The sequence below is a fragment of the Zonotrichia leucophrys genome, chromosome 1 (assembly GCF_028769735.1).
Source record: "Zonotrichia leucophrys gambelii isolate GWCS_2022_RI chromosome 1, RI_Zleu_2.0, whole genome shotgun sequence".
In the NCBI taxonomy this organism is placed as follows: domain Eukaryota; kingdom Metazoa; phylum Chordata; class Aves; order Passeriformes; family Passerellidae; genus Zonotrichia; species Zonotrichia leucophrys.
Window position 1 is genome coordinate 99,662,976 of NC_088169.1, and position 18,420 is coordinate 99,681,395.

The 18,420-nt window shown below is 38.9% G+C and overlaps 1 protein-coding gene across 6 annotated transcripts in view; it reads right to left on the bottom strand.

The window, feature by feature from the left end:
* ZPLD1 (zona pellucida like domain containing 1) overlaps positions 1 to 18,420 on the bottom strand; it is an 80,724-nt gene that overhangs the window by 38,908 nt on the left and 23,396 nt on the right. The window contains exon 3 of one of the 6 annotated variants that reach the window (XM_064703180.1): positions 18,176 to 18,296. The exons of 4 other annotated variants lie outside the window; for them this stretch is intronic. The gene's annotated coding sequence lies outside the window, so the exon portion shown is untranslated. Of the gene's footprint in view, positions 1 to 4,043; positions 4,105 to 18,175; positions 18,297 to 18,420 lie in introns of those variants that run through there. One more of the 6 variants, XM_064703199.1, reaches the window with a different exon arrangement.

Sequence of the window (18,420 nt, forward strand, 5' to 3'; positions counted from 1 at the left end):
AGACATTTAAGGGTGTAATAGGATATTTTTGTCTTTCTACGATAAAGAAATACTATTGTGAGAGACAGCCCTCCCCTTTTGCTTAGCCCCAGGACCCACACCACACATGGTATGAAAGTTTATCCTGCGAGATGAGACAGTCTTTAACTTCAACATGTTTCAAGCCCACAGCTCTACCCATGGGAGCCAGGCTACAGAACAGGGGACCCAAAGCATTTTTAAAAATCTATCCATGAATCAGGTAAATACCCAGCAAATTTACTTGGACAAAACACTCTCTGTTGTGCCTATACAACTCACATTCAAAAGCCTGACACAATTGTTGTCAGGCTTTTGAATGCTGAGCAGCAATGGCTGAAATGACACAGGGATAGGCACAGACTCTCACATTTGTTACCAGCTACACAAGGACAACAATTCTTACCAAAACATGGGTTTTTAGCTAAAGCAATGTTCAACAGATTTTTTATTTCCTTTTTATGTATTCTCACACTGTGGCTGGAGAGTCTCCTGTACTTTATTGTTTGTAAAGGTACTTACTCTTTTCCTCCACACTTTTTTGAGCAGTGAAAACAAAATCGGATTAAAGAGACCAAAACATTAGCATGTTGGTTGTTGAAAATATCTCAAGTAAAATGTTAAATCAATCATTAAAACAGTATCAGAGTTTTGGTTTGGAGGTTTTTTTAGCTTGATACATCTGAAATATACTTTTTTCACAAACTGAATTCCACAGAACATTTGGAACTTCATTTCCATTTCAAATCGGGGTGCTGGGATCATTTTTCTAAAATAAGTGTAGGGAAGTTCTCCTGTGAAATGAAGAAATCCATTTCTCAGCCAGCTGGCTCCATCAGATCTCCTTCTGAAATCAAACCACTAAGCCACTAAGAAATACAAAAACTTTTAAGTAACATAAAAAGGAATACATTGAACACTTCAGCTAAATTGGAACACAGACGGTTTTAGAATTAGAACAGAGAAAAGAATGTATGAATAACAATGGGTCACAAAACAGAGAAGAAGCAAGAACTTTAGCAATGCTATTCCTGAATAAAATACAAATCACAGCTTTAAGAACATCCTTGTAGCAAAGAGCTGCAGACCTATGATTAACTTAAAAGAAATACTGGGAGAAAACTAGAAAGTCCATATCAGGTTGCAGAGCCACAGAAAATGAAGATCACGCTTTAAAAATCTGCCCAACACATACACACAAACTCTACTCATGTAATAAATCTTTTAATACATAAAAAAATTATTTTTCCCTCATCAGGACCTATGTACAATCTCAGAGACAATCACATAAAAGACAGAGTCACGTTTGTGATGTAAGCTTGCGGCAACATTATCAGTACTAAAATAGAGAATCCAAGTAAAGTAGATGAAAACTCTTACTAAAATAATCTACAACTGTAACCACTAATGATTACAACAATCTTTGAACAGATGCATCAGGATGTGATCTTGTATCTGTTTTAAAGCAGTATATCCACAGACCACAACTATACTTGTAGCTTAGAGCTTAAGCTAGGACAGGGGAAGGGAGATCATAAACAAAGTCTACTGTTTTTACACTTTTTCTGTAAAGTCCACATCATTTTCAGCTTTACTTCCAAACAAAAGTAAGTGCTATTGCTTTTTATTATTCTATGCAAGAAGCTGCTCTCTTAAGATGAAAGCCTGCTACTTGCAAGACAAATACATTTGGGAAAACAATTGTGCTTTGGAGAGTTTACTGTCTAGTTTAATTCCAAACATTACAAGTGAGAATAAAAATAACATATGGAAAGAACACACAACATAATGCACTAGTTTAAAAAAGTCCACACTAAAATTCATTTTTCTTAAATAAATAACATTTTCAATTCTCTTTCAGCTTTGTATTTCTATTTTCTTTCAGCTAAAGCTCTAGTTAAAGAACTTTAACTAGATAAAGCACTGTCTATAAAAATCCATTGACAATTATATACTCTTTCTACTGTAACAATCCTACATTTGTGCCAGAGACTGCAGAAACATCCTGATGATAGCATCTGTCCCAAAAGCTTAGGAATTATATTTGCAGTCCACGAGAACATGTGGCTTACATACAGGACAGCCAGTAAAGCCATGAGACCCCATGCAGCAGCAGGAGGAGCTGTGGTCCTTGGGCAGCAGGGAAAACAGGCCAGATAAATCCCATCCCCAGCCATAAATCCAGCCCCTGCTCCCAGCCTTTCCATGCTCTTTCTTGTCACATTGAAGTGTCTTTTCTGGGAATGGAAGAGAAATGGTTTAGACCATAAGCAGTCCAGCCAAGACATGTTCAGGCCTTAACATAACAGAGCCTTAATAGGGAGAGGAACAGGTATATTTAGAGATATTTGCTAGGATTTCTTACCTGGCTTGACAGGAAGCAAAATAATGAAGAAAATGTTTTAAGCCGGACACATCACTGATTATAGGGAAAAGGCAACATTATCAGTAGTGAATGAGGAAGGAACTGTAACATCTAAAGCCACAAAGGATCTTGCAAAGAGCACAGACACAAGTCAGTGCAGAAGACCTCAGCAACAAGTGAACAAAGAAACAGGCATCACTGACACAGCCAGCTAAAACTGCACTTTCCCATCCTAGAGGAGTACAAGCAGAGCATGAATACACTCAGCAAGCCACCAGACAACAAGGCAGAGCCCCCATCTCTGGAACAAGACACAGAGTGAAATTACAAGAGGGGCCTCATCTGCTTGCACAACAAGGAAAAAGGTACAGATTTCACAGAAGGGAGCTGCAGTACTTAGACACTGCCTAGAGATAATCACATTAACACAGATCAATACACTGGGTGTGAATGCCAATGTTTGAAAGTAATTACTTCCAGAATTCACTTACTTCTACTTATACTCACACTGTTTCTATGCACACACTAAACTGTAGCATTTCATTCCTTTATTTCAAAAATCTACATTAATAGTACCAGGCAAGAGTTCTCATCTTGTAAATAACTCAAATGCTCATATTGGGATAAAATAAGTTCCATAATTCCATTATTTAAAAAATATTATGAACTATGAGCAAGAGAAGAACAAAAAATGACTATCAGCATAAATACTTGGGCCAGATTTATAATCCATAACTATGCAAGGACAGATGACCTTGTGGGCAGGTTCTTTTACAGTAGAGAGCTTGTTCTAGGGATATAAAATATCATGCAATTAATGATGTGAACAGAGTTAGATTTTCATAAGTTTCATCTGAGTTCATTTATTGACTTAAGTTAGCATGGTACATTTATGAAGAAGTATGGGAGCTAAAATACACCTATAGGCGTAACAATTAGGTTGCACAATTTTTCCATGCCCTTAAGAAAAAGGTTATCAGCCAACCTAACACTTTAGACCACTTTTCTATCTAAATATTTGTATTAGGAAAAATATGGGCAGAGACTTAGCCGAGACTTCAGTCTATTTTTATGTATGTGCATTCTTAATATACTAGTAAATAGTTGATGAAGTAGATTTAGCGGCTCTGCTAAATTAGGGTGTCTTATATTTACATGATAATTTCATTACCTGTACCTTTAGGTTATTTATGTGGGAGAAAAATTAGCTTAGATTCAGACTAAGGCCTTTTAGACACAAAGTAGGAGCACAATAAGCTGCAAGTGCCTATGTGTCTTGTGCAGATCAGGACAGAAGGATAAGTGTTTGGAAGCAAGGACAGAGGGCAAAAAAAAAAGTATGTAATCTACAAGCACTGGTACAGAAAAACTAGCAACACAATCCAGTACTCTGAAAAGAGGGAAGCAGGAAGGCAATGTGGTATAGGCAGCTAAAAAAGATTGTGACTACTGTCCACAAATTCACCTTTCCCAAGACATTCCATTTTTAGCACATTAGCTTTGGTCACTGCCACAAGCATCTCCCCTCTTCCACACGAGAACAAAACACAAAGGAATCCACTAACTCTGAAGAGCATCCCAATAGGAATCAAGTTGAGTTGTTCACAGAACTCAAGTGGTTTTTATGTTTCCATGGTACACAAAAGCTTCTACCACTGACCTCCATCAATTTAGTTTCCCATTTTGCTGCAACACATAAATGTAGCTATTCTTCTCTTCTCCACTCAGGAGATGCATACAGGAGACTTCACTAAAGGGTGAGATATTGTGTTAATGTGGGTAACATGAATAAAATTTGTACAATTCCTCCCTAATTTTAAAATTGTCATAGAAAAAGGAAAAATAAAAAGCAGTTTCCACCAGTCCTGATTTTTCAGGATTGTAATTTCTCCATGCTTTCATACAGCAGAACAAATCCAAGCCATTCCCAGCCTTGCTCCAGCACCTCTGAAACAGTCCTGCAGCATGATGACCCCAAGACAAACCACTGTTTCCACTGCATCTCTTGCTTGGTGGCTGTCACCTTCTCCCCTCCCATCACAAAGGAAAGCATTGCATATGCTTCATGCTGTTTTACAAGTAGAACTGTTGCAAATACCTTTCTGGCTGGCCTGGCTGGTACCCACCTTCACTATATTTCATTAACACCTTGCTGAAAATCTTTCACACCACCAGCACATTTCAGGTTTTTTAAAGAAGCATTCCATAGTTGAAAACCCAGTTTTTTCAAGTGCTGCATGTCTGTCAAAAGAAATGGCATATATATCATGTTTTAGATCCCACTGTGCAGAAAACCACAGTTATTATACTACTAAAGGTCTTGGGCCATCATGGCATTGTTTCATTATGCTCTGCAAGCAAGATATCAAGGAGATATTTTCTGTCACAAGCTACCAGAAATACTAACATTATTTCCCCTCTAGAGCTAACACCTTAGACAAGCAAACAGGCAAAACAAACACTGTGGTTGATTCCTCAGGAAAGCACTGACAAAGACCCACAGTATCTTTGGTACCCGAGTCAGCCAGTGCCAGGCAGCAGCAAAGGGCCAGCTGCTCACCAGCAGCCCTGGTGGCCTCAGAGCCAGGTCCCAGGGTCTGGGAACAAGAGGCAGATCTGGTCATAGGATTCATCAGTGCCCCTGGACAAAACACAAAAGGAATCAGATCCAAGGCCCCTCTGGAAGCCACAGGCAGAACCACACAGAGCTCTCTCCCAGACCCTGCTGTGAGCCAGGCAGTGATGCCACCATGCTCACCCAACCAAACAGAGGTAGGGCTGGGCTGTCACAGGTGGAACAGGGTGATTTTCCACCCATCAGCCACAGATTTGGACCTTCCTTTTCAGTAACATCTAAGGAAATGAGCCTGGTTTCCTGCTGCCTTACACTGCAGCTGCTACCCATGGCTCCCTGAAAGGCAGCAGGCCTCACACGGCCATGATGGATGGCTGGCTGCTCATGCATGGGAGATGAGGAGCCCATCATCCCATGGACTGAGCACAGCACTGCTGCTGGCCTGCTCCCAAATTTAAGATGATTATTTCTCTCATCAAGCAAATGCATAACAATGCACCTTTGAGACTGTGAATAATGTTTGGTTTAATCAATCATCCAAAAGTCCATCTTAGGAATTAGCTACTCTTTATTTATTTTGATTTCTTAAGTCAAATTATTGAATAATCAGAAATATTCTTACTTGTCTTATATATACCAGAAGGATATAAACACACCAATGTCATGGACTCCTTGTTATGCTGACTAGTTACCCCAGTAACCAGCCTCCAAATGAATACTCTACTCCTTCATCCATTTATTTTCAACTGCAAAGTACCTATGCCAGGGCCCCTGGATGTGATGGTGTTCACAGGGGTCCCAGGATGAGGGAAGAGACGAGAATGTTGACTCCATGTTTCAGAAGACTTGATTTATTATTTTATGATATATATTATATTAAAACTATACTAAGAGAATAGAAGAAAGGATTTCATCAGAAGGCTAGCAAAGGAATAGAAAGGAATGGAATGATAAAATTTTGTGACTGACCAGAGAGTCCGCGACATCTGGTCTGTGATTGGCCATTAATTAGAAACAACCACATGAGACCAATCACAGATCCACCTGTTGCATTCCACAGCAGCAGATAATCAATGTTTACATTTTGTTCCTGAGGCCTCTCAGCTTCTTAGGAGAAAGAAATCCTAAGGAAAGGATTTTTCATAAAATATGTCTGTGACACTTGGAAATGCTCTCACAGGAACCAGTTAAACAGGGACATTGTACCATGTCAAGTTTTCTTGCTGAGAAGTCTCTTTGCTCAAGTTGTCACTAAACACCTCCAGGAAAAACAAACACCAAAGAAGCAAAGGCACAGTAGAGGGAAAACACCACCATCAAAAATATTTCATATGAAAACTGGTATTGTTCCAAACCTTGCAAAGCATCAAAGTGTAGAACCATGGCAGGCAGAAAAATGACCAGCATCATATTTTACAGATGCCAAAACCAAAGTTCTGAGTCCTCTGTATCATGCTGCATAGCATGAATTCAGTTACTAGTATCTCCACCACAACCAGAAATATTTGTATGTTTGCTCTCTAGGCTGGAATTCAGTCTCAGAACAGCATAAACCTGACTTCTACCTTCAAATCTGTATTGAAGACCAGAGGAACACCTCTAATGTTTTATTCTGAGCTTTTGCACAACAGAACACCTCCCCTGCTCTTTCTATTTCAGGTTCTAACCCCTCTTTGAAAAGTTGTTGGGTTTCTTTCATTTTGTTTTGTAATCTTAGTGCTGGCAGAAAAAAAATAAACGGTAGTCAGAGCTTTGGATCGATGGCCAAAAGCAGGTTTGATCTATGCCTTCCCTTTAGGAATTTATTCACCTTATATAAATTGCACAAGTACAGAAACAAATGTCCTTACTTTAAAACAATCTTTCACAATCAGCTTTGAGAACAACAGTCTCCTTAAATGGCTATCCCAAACGGTACAATATTCATCAAATACTACAATGATCAATATCAAATTTGTAATTAGATGAACACCAATAAACACACAATGCTTAGTCATACATTATTAGTGGGGTAAGGCATGCAACTCTTAGTCATACCTCATTAGTGGTTAATTATGTCTCTGGTTTAAGTTCCAAATCAGCAGAGAAGCTGAGTGTGGCCAAAGACACAAATGGTAGAACCCAACACATTTGATCAGAGGAAATCTCTCTATTTTGAAGGAACTGAACATAACACTGGCCCTCCCAAAAAACAAAATAAATAAAATCAGTTGGCAACAATTAAGATGGGGGCAGGAGCATGCTATGTAAAGGAGAGAATTTTTTTTATTTCAGGCAAAATTTAGTCTAACAAAGCTCAGACTTCAGAAGTACAACTTTTGTATGGAACAGCTTTCATTTGTGAAAGGGAGAGGCTCAAGCAGAAATGTCGCCCTACAGTTTTAGTTTCTGACTCTAGAATCTGAAAATTGTGCCTGATTCAGAAGCATTATAGGAGAATTTATCGTATAGCCTTATTTAAATTTACTTTGCAAACCATAGCATCATATTTTCAACAGCTGACAAAGTGATTATAAAACTGATTAGTCTTTACAGCAATTGAACATTGTTTGCTGGATCTAGCAACACTCACTCCAAATCTTTTTCAGGCACCAGTTATTAAGTGCTTCAGCTCTATGAAATAGATGAAAGTTCAGACACACACACAAAAAAAGAAAATAATTACAAAAGGAAAGCAAAATTCATGTTCTTAGAGACAAAAAAGATGAGATGAAAAAGCCTGATTCAAAAAATTGTATTTCATTATGAAATACCAAGATATTTGAGGCTCAGATAGCTTAAATATATAATGAACAAATATCCTGAATTTTGATATACTTTATCTTGAAGTAGAATTGGAAAAATTAACTAGAAAAATCTTACTGCATTTTTACTTGTTTAAATTTCATTAACTTCTAGGAACAACTGTGCTCTTCAGCAGGCAGAATACATGAAAAGGATAAGCATTCAAAATGCAAAGAAAAGCCTTGCCAAGCCTCAAAATTAATTCTGCAAACCCAAAAGCAGTTGTAAAAACATGCCTAATTTACAATGCTATACTATCTTTCCATTTGTGAAACGGTACTTGAAAGACTTCCTTATGATAGAAATACAACAATTGGCACTAGTAGCCTCACAAGAGAAGGCAGATACTTAATTCAATTTTCTTAAATCAGGATCTTCCAAACACCATTGGACCTGTACACACAATACCACACATGTGGTGAACAGCAACAGCTCCAGACAAAAATCTGACAGCTGCATTAACTAGAAAGGTACTTTAAAGGTTACTTTAAATTTAAATTTCTTGGATAAAAATCACCACATTTTCAAGTAGCTGTTTTGAAGGCCAAGTTCTTCATATTCAGGTTCCTTTCACAATACAATCTACTGAAAAAAACCTAAACTATGGTCAGTATTTCTTTACATACAAATATATGGTTGACAATAGCCAATTACATAAACTGATTAGCTGTAAATAAATATACAATGTAAATACATATCAAGTACAAGCTCACATGAATAAATTTACAAGTGTTTCTTGCGCATGGCAGCTACTGCTTACACATCCTTGTTGTTTCATAAGGGTATTTGCTTTCGGTTATTTCAAAGAATAAGAAAGCATAGAATATCCAGAGAAGCACCAGCCCACCACTATCAGCTGACATAGGACTTTAAATATCGGGGAAAATCTGTTTAAGTAATGAAATAATCATAGAAACATACCCCTAAGTATTAAACTTCTGCTGAGTAGCAGACGAGTGTGGTTCAGTAGCTGGATATTCTTTAAACCCCACATCACTGGGCTGGAGATTCACTCCTCATCTCTTACTCTCCACACTTATTTCACAGCCCTAACACTCTTTTAATGTAGTTGTTTGTTGGTGCTGTGAAAAAAAGCATGTATGCATTCAGCTGCACTGAGCAGAAGATTCATACCCCAGGTGAGAGACAACTTGAAATTCCATTTCCACTTTATAATTACAGCACACATAAATGGAACAAAACATGAAGCAACTCTCCACTCCACACAACACATGGCAATGCTATATCATCAAAATGTATTCAAGGAAACAGAGCACTAAAAGGACTGAAGTACATTTCCATTTGTCAATATGTTTACAATGCATTCTCAACAGGAGGGCTCATCATGCTCCTCTAGTACTCCTTTTATTTTGATTGCTATTATTACCGTCATTATTACAATATGTTTTTCCCAGCCTGGGCAAGCAGCACAAGCACTGATTGATGAGACAGCCCTGCCCAAGCAGAGAAATGATAGCTGTGCCACATGCCAGCAAGAAACGACACAGCCTTTGTGGAATCTGAAGTGTCTATAGCCATAACTATTTGCCACAAGGTGTGAAGGCTGTACTATAGTCTTGGCACCTCTACAGGTCTTTCCCCCTGTTTTTCCTTAGGAGTAAAACAAAAATCCACAATGCTGTTCATCTGCAAGATAGGCAGAGAAAGATGTTTATGTCACACCTCATGCAAGTGCCCAGTGTTCCATTATTTATAAGCTGTGTTTCCCCTCCAACAGTCAGAGCACAGGACAGCTTCCTTCCACTCCTTTTTCCTGCTCCTAAACACAGAAGACAAAGCCAACATTTGCAAGGCCTTTCCCAAGGCTTTTCAAGGTGCTTGCAAAGAGAGGACAATATTTCCTTTCACAAGGAAAGGAGAAAGGAAATATTACCTCCTGTGTAAGTAGATTTTCACAGCTCTCCCACTCTCCCTGCTGGTCTTATGCAATTCAGTACAAGCTGAGTGCCAGCCAAAGCAGATGATTGCTTCCATGGGAAGATCCTAGCCCAGAGATCCAGAACTGGGAAGGTAACTACTGAGTTCAGACAGACCCTCAGAACCTGAATTATCAGGGCTGACACCCACAGACAGCATTTCTTTTTCTCCCATTAGCTAATGGGAATTGGGCCAGATGTGTATCTTCATCCCACAGAGGCACCAGGCAAAAGTCCTGTCAAGAAGTTAACAAGATGGGCCCCTCTGCAAGCTCTCACATGGAAAACAAAAAGCAAATAAGTGAGAAAGACTATCTCTAATGCAGCAGGGACCCCCAATCATGTTTTCACTTGGCTTGGACATGATTGGTCAAGTTTTGGCCTGAAGCACATTCCTCAAGTCCACTGATTTCATCAAACAAATGGAAAATAAATATCTACTTTCATACCTATCAACAGGAGCTTATACAAGCTACATTTCAAATCAAAACTAGACAAATTCAAGTTACAGAATGTTTGCTATATACTTATTTCCTATTAAAAGTATTTCTCCACAAAACCTAGTAACAAGGTGAAACAAGTGTGCCATTAAATGTAATAATCAACCACTTCAAATTTGAAAAAAATCCAGCATATCATTTGTCCCATTCATTCCCTGACACAGTGGTGATGATTGTACACTATTTTTTGTTTATTTATTTCAATATCTTCCTTGATTAACCTCCATATATTCAGGTAGTACCAGTCTCTCCACACAAGAAAAATTCATTAGTCACTAATTTCATTCTTCCTACAGACAACACCAGTCTCCCCTAGCAAGCTGAATATTGATGCCCATCATTTGGCTACTTTTGGCTACCGAAAGCAGTGCTTTAGAATTTCAAGATGCTTCATTTGGTTTGATTTTATATATTTTTGTTGTTGTTGTTTGGTTGGTTTTGTTTTGTTGAGTACAGAGCTGAAAATCTGCAAGATTCAACTTTTACCATCTGAGTATTAATCAGGTGTGTAGAAGGTGTTATGCTGCAAACTATGGAGATGGAAGAAGATCAGAGAGGAACAAGTGCTGGCCATGGGGCCTTCATCTATTTCTTTGTGTTAGGATTTAGGCTTCACATGAAATTCGTGGCTCTCATTCCTATGAAAGCAAATAAAATGTGAAGAAGATAATTCCTTTCACAGATGAGTGCTACTCAAGCCAAGATATAATAAAGGAATGTGGCAAGTTTTAACTGACTTCAAGTGGTTCCTGATTAATTTCTCAGAGAGTCGCAGATAAAAGCCAAGACATGAAATAGGTGGCAGCATTTTAGGGCAGAAGTGGTCTTCTGGGAATCAGAATGAACCCCAAATAGCCATGGGGGTTGTACAGTGACATTTTAGCCATGTCATTGTATAGCAAGAAAGTCAAAATTAGGAACTTGCAAATAGTTGATATGCAGCTTAAATATCTCTAAAACTCCAGTTTTATTAACTAAAATAAAGATGAAAGTAATTTAGAAATAGCATCATCTTCATTCTGAAGTAATCTGAGAAAAGACAGCTTGGTAACTGAGCAGCAAGACATTGAGTTACTTCAATATTCCTAATCTTTTTATCTTCTTTTTTTAAATATAACAGAGGACACCAACTCTTCCTTAGTTACAAACATCATTCTATTTGGAAAGCAAAAAAGAAGAGCAAGAATAGTTTCAAACATCAGTCTGCTTTGAATTATCACACAGAACAACTCTTACATTAGTCTTGGACTAATAGGACAGCAATCTGTCATTTTCCTGTGAACAGTGAGGGCAACTGCTGTTGTGTCAAACTGTTGTCATGTAATCTGTGCAACCACGAATATGATCACAGCACAGTGCTGCAGTCCAGCTTCTTCCAAGCTGCAAGGGCACCTAAAGACAACAGGATTTTGGTACTAAGAAACTGGCAAGACAGGTAAATGCAGGGTTTTTCTTCTCAGATCCCCCCACTCCTATGGCCTTCTGTCACTCCTACACACATGGATCACATACCCACACTCCAGTCCTTTGCATTGCCGATACTCATTTAGGCACCTCTGCATCAGCTGCAGCCCACAGGAGCACTGCTGAAGTATCCATCTTTGTCAGTGTTGTGACAAAAATAACACTGGACGACATAACACAACTGCACCCTGCTGTTAGACTGACAATTGGCCTGGCAAGTATTCTTGTTCCTGTGCTTATGATCCCCTGGTAGCATTTATGGAACTGAGTGCTGGAGAAAATATGAAAGTACAGAGCAGCACATTCACTGGATAAGATCAATAGCATTCGTATCTCCTTTGCAGTAAATGAGCTGCTACCTATGGCAGTTCATACACTTGGCACAAAAAAGGTAACTAAAATAAAGATGTATACCTAGAAACTGCATTATTGATTAGGAGCACTCGTTTAACAACTGTTACTTTGGGATTGTCAAAACTGATGACCTAAAGTAAAGTGCTCACTTCTGAGGCAGTATGTATTGATAAAAGCATAAACCAATAATGCTATTTATATTTCTGTTTTCTCTACAGTGCTATTTAATGACCCATGGTAGTTCTTAAAAAGGTTATTTTAATTACTCAGATCTTATTCCTTTAAGAAGAAGTGTCCTTTGTTGGCAGCTCTTCTAGCTTGGAAAGGTGGAGAAGGAAGATAAGAAGGGAAAAAAGACAGAAATAGACCCAGTCCATTTGTGGAAGTCCATGGGAAAAATCTATGTCAGAAGGTTTATGTACTTATGATTAGGTATACAATTACATTGCCTATATGGAGAGTAATTTTGCATACAGATCATTCCAGACAGTCAGGACAGTTCCTAAACAGCTTCAATCAACCAATGATCAGACCTAGAAAAGGGCATCTAAATCCTGTACCTGTGTGGTACATGGAAAAGTTCTTTGGGCAACTCGTGCCAGTGCCTCATGACCATCAGATTAAATAACTTCTTACTAATATCTAGTCTAAACTTCTCCTCTTTTAGTTTAAAACCATTTCCCCTTGTCCTCTCGCTATATGCACATGTAAAAAGTTGCTCTCCCTCTTTTTTATAAAGCCCCTCTAGGTACTGGAAGGCCACAATGATACCTCCTTGGAACCACCTCTTCTCCAGACTGAGCAATCCCAACTCTGTCTCTCTTCACAGGAAAGGTGTCCCACCCCTCTGATCATCCTCTGGGCTCACTCCAATCTTTCTTGTGCTGAGGACCCCAGAGCTGGATGCAGTTCTCCAGGTGAGGGTCTCACAATGACAGAGTAGAGGGGAGCATCACCTTCCTACACCTGCTGGCCACGCTGCCCTTGATACTGGCCAGGATGTAGCTCACTTTCTAGGCTGTGAGCACATAGTGTTGGCTCATGTCCAGAATTTTATTCATGAAAAGACCATAGTCTTTCTCTGCAGGGCTGCTCTCAATTCCCCAACAGTGTGTGCTCATGTCTGAGATTGCCCCAACCCAAATGCAGCATCTGGCTCTTGGTCTTGTTGATCCTCACGAGGCTCTTGTGGGCCCACTTCTCAGGTTTGTCCAGGTCTGTCTGGAAGGCACCCCTAGCACCCCCGAAGCAACAAGAGGCAATAAGGGACACAGAAAATAAAACTGAATGGGTAGTCTAAGTATAATGACAAGTCTGTTTCACTTATTTGGTTAAAAACCCCACATGCCTGGTATTTTTGATCTCAAACCAAATAGCAAGACACACCCCAATCACCACATTTAATCCCAAACAAATATGCTTTGTTGCCTCAGCCAATGGCTAATTGCCAATTTGTTTCATGAACAAAACCTGACATAGAAAACAGAACCCAGCTATTAAGTGTACAGGGCTACAAAAGAATGCAGGTAGCTTTAAGCTTAAGGCAGAACTGCTCTGCCAGCAAGCATCAATGTGCAAAGCAAAATCCCACCTTCTCTATCTCCTCTTTTGAATCTAACTTTTTTGCAGTTGGTTATCTCCCTTAAGGGAAAATGTATTCCAAACATTTAAGGGCTCTTACAAAAGGCCAGCACGGATCTCTGTGCTTGAATAATATCCCAAATGGACCCTCATTGGTAACACGATAACAAAATCAGTGTTTCAGTCAAAAGAGAAGAGTCTTTCTGCTCCTCTGTTCTTCTCTTTTTGTGCATTGATATAAAGATCAGAGTCACCAGCATGAATAAGATTTAGAATTCTGATGAAAACAATAAGAGATACTAAACACTTTCTGGCCCTCCCAAATTTGTATTCAGCCTCTCCCTTTGTTAAAGCTGTAATCACACTCCCATCGGTATTCAAGGGATTTATGCAAACAAGGTCTCTTCTGTCAAAAATCACAGCAATTTAATGCAGTCACAGCCTGTTGGGTTGTGTAGATTACTGGCACCAAAGACACAACTTAGTATTCTGATCTGTGTCAGCTCTCTTAAATACAGGTCAGATGTCTTAGTAGACTCCTCAGCCAGTCTAGCCATAATATACTGCATCCACATGCAACAGAACCAAGGGAAAGTAACAGAAGGTGACTTGAATCTGAAGTCATAAGGAAATTTAACAATTAAGCTAAAACTCAGCCTGTTGCTTAACTGAAAGGACAGTATTTAGAATATCCTAATTTTGCTCTCCATACTCATGGATGCTTTCATCCATTGCTTAAGGATGGACCCAAATAAATAAAAGCCTGCTGTCTTTACCTCTGTGCAAGTGATGTTTGTACCTATTACACACCCACCTTACACACCCACCACTCAAAGGAGGAAAAGGAGTCCATTACAAAGGTCCTGGACACAGAACTTAAATCATTAAATCCAGCTGGAAAAAAATCAACTCTTAACACTCCAGTGGCTTTCTGCCTGACATTCTCACACGTAATACCAGCTCCTCCACCACTCAGGGCCATATCCTGCCTCCCCTGGGCAAACTGTGCACTTTATTTCAGTGGGCACAATTTAATCCCTTGAAGTGACACAGACACAATTTAGCCATGACCTGCCCCCATCACATTATTAACTATAGACAAATCTGGCCATGTTGGAGAAATTCTATCTGCTCTTGCACAGGGGATAACGTCTGTGCTCACTGTCACCTTTTCAAGAACAAAGAATGGATTTCTCTTCCTGGCTTAACACTTTTTTCTAAAATCAGTTTGATGTTCTGAGAGAAAAGGGGGGGGGAGCGTGAGTTGATTAAAAGCCGTGATGAAATGCAGACAACAGAGTGGAGTACCTGCAGTGCTCTGTCACCTCCATCCACTTTCTCCTTAGGCAACCAATGGCCATTACACCATCAGGGCAATCTCTAATTGGCTGCATTCTGGATACAATTTCTGACCAAAAATACATATTAAAAATACACGATAAAAATATGCCATTCCCAAAGTATAATTTTATTCCTAAAGTATAATTTGAATTTAGGCATCATATTACCAAACATCTCACAGACATGATAACTTCAGCAACTCCCCTGAGTAAAAGTTAAGATCTGTGTGAATGCTATATATAAAAATTGAATCCCTATATATTTATATATTAAAGTCTCAAATCCAAGGACTTCCTTTAATCACATGGACGTCTTCTGCATTCACTTTCCAATATGTTTATGCCACTGAGTCGTGCTAGCAGATACAGTTGAAAAAAAGAATTTAAGGATTTAATTAAGAATTTAAGACTTTAATTTAGAATTTAAGAATTTAGTTGCAGAAAGCAAGTGTTACACTCAGGCAGATCTTGGTGCCAAGATGACTGTACTGCTCATGTATTTTCCAAAGGTGAAAAACAAGATTCCATTTGCAGGATGAATCCCTGATTGTGTATTATTTACTCAACTGTAGTGTATTAATAGCTGGTTGCAAATAAGGACATTAAGGTATGTTTAGTACAGAACCTCAGTATAGAGAGCTCATGCTGCCAAGTGAATTGGGGCCAAATACTTGACTTAGTAAGTATTATTCAAATCTAAAGGGACCAGAAGCAAATCAGGTTCTATTCCTTACTTCATTCCAGTCCTTATCTCCTCTCCTCAAACACATGACATGCATAATCCAAACACAGCATTCTGCAAAAATGAGCCTCATTATGTATAAAACGAGCCACATTAGAGAAATCCACAGAAGTTGATACAAAAAAAAAATGCGATGTTCATCCTTTTTCATGTTGACTTACAGTTCCTTAGAGCAAAATTCTCATCTGCGTTCCGTGTCCACAGGCTGCATATCACTGGTCTCCTCACTGGCTGCTCAATGCACTGATGTGATCTAAATAAATCAACCAGTAAAACACACAACACAACAGCTGGTGTCTCTCAAGAGATATTATTGGGCCTAACAGTATGGAAACACCTTCTTCAAAGAAAAATAAATAGTTTAGCTGGTCTTCGCCATTAAGTACCTTTTCTAGAACTAGAAAACATGAATCAAATCCTGCAAACTTGCATTTTCTCCACAAGTGTTGAGAGAAGGCAGGAGCTCTAACTAACAAGTGCCCTCATCACATTGTGTTTATACTGCCTTCACAGGACCCTGAAACCTCAATATTCATCTACTTGGCCTCAGTTTAGCTGCAGAAGTTCCAGCTGCTTTTTAACATTCAGTCTAATTAGGGAGACAAAAGAAGTTTCCTTAGAAGTGTAAGATAGCTTCAGTGGTGAATAAGATGTTAAAGAGTAGGTGATGGACTCTCTAAAACAGCTTCTCTGATCTCCCAGTACTCCTTTCAAGATCCTAGCTGGTCTGCACTACTATTAACCTCCCTCCACACTGAGAATTAGCTATTTATTCTCAGCCTTTGTTCCTTCTCTCAAAGGGCCCCCTCCTCTCACACTTTAACCAAGAATTCTCAGCCATCTTCTATGAATGTGTATAACAAAAGCCTTTTGAAAGTCAAAATAAATTATATCCACTGGTTGGGATACAGAGAAGCCCCTATTTTGACCATTTACAGCACACTTTGAAAAACGTGATCCTGATGCAATGCTGTTTTTACTGCAGTCTTATGAGTTGACAGTGGTGTTAGGAGCATATCCAAATGACCTTTCCAGCCTCAAATCTTTCTCTCTAGCACTAGCAAAGAGCAAGTTCTTTGTCCTTGTGGTGTTCCAGCAAAGTAGTTTTATATAGCTTCAATCTTTAGCACAGAGAATTCCAGCAATTTATCTTATAATTGAGAAATAGTTCCTCCTGTCCCAGGATCTCTGTCAAAGAGGTACAACAAGGAAAAAAAAATCAAAAAGCATAATTGGAAACCCATTAAACTTTATACCTCCTTAAAATATATGTTAATGTAGGAATAATAATAAAAAAACCTTCTTACAAAAAAATCTAAGAATTGAAATCAGCAAATTGTGAACAAACCCAACAAAGTAATCATGTGCAACATGATCTTTGTTAAAATTGGCAATCTCCACAAAGAAAACAGCAAACTACCTGAAGTGCAACTCCTTCCACACCCATAGGGTGTTCAGTAAATCCATACTGAACTTTATTGACTCAAAACAAATGTAACAGTTAACTAATTCAGTGCCTAAGGACAAAATCTCATTCCCAGCTCCCACACATCACAAAATGTCACAACATTTGGCTGCTTTCTATCAAGCCAAAGCAAAATACCATGACTTCTCTCAGGGCAGGATTAAAGGACAGTGTCAGTGCTTCATTAGAAAGCTGGCAAATGTCTTCTTGTTTAGCACAGTCACCCTGCCAAAGCAGCATGGTGGTAAGAGGCTGAATGGAAAAAATGGGCACGAGAGAGAAGGAACACATTCCATCTGCCTATCAGTGTCTGAGAAATAATTATTAAATAATTGTGACTTTCTAACAGAAACAGCAAAGTGCTTTGCCATCTTTCTACTCCATTAGAAACCATTTCACTGATCATTGCAATGAAACCAAGGGACACTGAAAGGATACCTGAAAAAAATTCTTAATTTAATTAAAAAAAAAAAAGAAAATAAATGAAACTACAAAACCTATGGTTCAATATTTGGCACGAGCCTGAGCAGTACATCACACCTGAAAATGGAAAGGTTTGCATCAAACCTTAACTTACTTAGCACTATCTCAGAGACTCTTGTTTCAGTTTGGACTGGGTGGGGATGATGGGTTTGAGTCACCAGGACTTCTCACTCTATCCCACATAAATCTTCCCCAGAGGTTCCACCCAAGCACTGCTGGGGCATAGTCTGTCAGATTTGATGAGACAGGAGGCCACAGAAATGAGAATTGCTCAGCCAGATCCGAGGGCAATCAGACTTCCTACAGCATGACAGGGTGTTACAGTAAAGCAGTGCCATGGAACATTGCATTCAGGCTTGGTAATCAAATAAAACTGTCATTCAAGACTTACTATACTCCTGTGCATAGTTATCCATTAAATGACACAAAACCTGAACTTACCAAATTACTTCATATTTTCAGTATTATGCTGTTGTTTATTACAGAGCAATATGAAGGAACGCAGAAAGAGTAATTTTCTACTAATACTGAACAAGGAACATTATTAGATTAAGGACAGAACATTACCCTTGCAGCTTTTCTCTCAGCTTTGTGCCATTGCAGAACATGCAGTTATATACTTCTCCCTGATGCCTCCTGCCACAGATTTAAAGAACCAAGGCAAATCACTCCCATCACTCTTCTAACGCTGGGGAAGAGGCAGAGAAGGAAATATGTTAATTTTGGTACCATACCAGAAAAGTACATTGGTGTCATATTCCTTCCATCTGCAGAAAACAAAAGGCTAGTTGGTTCCCACCACACACCTATAA